At 39.2% G+C, this 1,151-nt stretch overlaps 1 non-coding gene across 1 annotated transcript; it reads right to left on the minus strand.

Moving 5' to 3' along the window:
* Positions 1-853: 853 nt before the first annotated feature.
* Positions 854-927, minus strand: Trnat-ugu. Its single transcript has one exon. It is a non-coding gene; the product is annotated as a tRNA-Thr (tRNA).
* Positions 928-1,151: the final 224 nt, after the last annotated feature.

The following is a 1,151-nucleotide window of genomic DNA, read 5'->3' on the forward strand; positions in this document are numbered from 1 at the left end:
TGGTAAAACATGATGGTGTCAGTTGGCAACACAATGAACGAAAGGAATAAATGTGCATTTTTGAGAATTTCTGGAAGCTACCATTGTCCTTTGCATAATCTACGAGCAATTTGTAGCAAATCAAGGTTTGTGATTTAGTAACTGTAGCAGGTTTTCTAAGTAACATTTTATGTTACATCTAGTTTACCCTTAAAGAGTAGTAGTCTCATATATTACCTGCATTTATCACAAATTAAATCAGTTTTTGAGTTTTCTAAGAACTATAATTAACATCAAAATGTTTTAGGAAACTAGTAATTTCTACCACAGGTTTTTGTGTTGCTTTAACACAAATCTCGTTTCGTGTATCTGCTTCAGTTCTTATAGGGAATTAGCAACTTTTTTGCTCAACAGATTAAAATATAATGAATGGCCTTAATTTAAAGTTTTTAAAAAATACACTGCATCAGCCTAATTGCAGTCCCACTGTGAACGCTGTTCTCCAACATGGGATGAATTGGTTGATGTTCATAGCAGCTGGAAATTGTCACGACTACTGTCAAACTATTAGCAGCTGCTGCAAATCAATGTGTTGGAAGAGCTCCTGATAATCGTGTACCTTTGATATCGGTATCAGAGATACCTCAAGTACTATAAGCAGATGGTATCTGTTCTTTCAGACATGTCCAAAAGAACAGATACCATCGGTGACCGAGCAGCTCTCTACAATAAAATGATAATTAAATCAAGACCCTAATCTGAATAAAATGATAATTAAATCAAGACCCTCAGCTGAATAAAATGATAATTAAATCAAGACCCTAAGCTGCCGAAAGGCATTGATATACATCAACGGGGACAGTTGAAAATGTGTACCCCCGACCGGGACTTGAACCCGAGATCTCCTGCTTACATGGCAGATGCTCTATCCATCTGAGCCACCGAGGGCACAGAGGATAGTGTGACTGCAGGGGTTTATCCCTTGCACGCTCCCCGTGAGACCTACATTCCCAACTTAATGTCCACACACTACATTCGTAGTCCCCTGCTTTTTACACTCATTACTCACAGCAGGCAATCTTACCGAGTCCCGTAAGAGTTCAGGCAATTCGTGTGCATCCAGTACAGAAGAAGGTCAGTGGCCGGTTAGATGGTATCTGTTCTATCGGATG

This window comes from Schistocerca piceifrons, chromosome 11, assembly GCF_021461385.2.
Source record: "Schistocerca piceifrons isolate TAMUIC-IGC-003096 chromosome 11, iqSchPice1.1, whole genome shotgun sequence".
In the NCBI taxonomy this organism is placed as follows: domain Eukaryota; kingdom Metazoa; phylum Arthropoda; class Insecta; order Orthoptera; family Acrididae; genus Schistocerca; species Schistocerca piceifrons.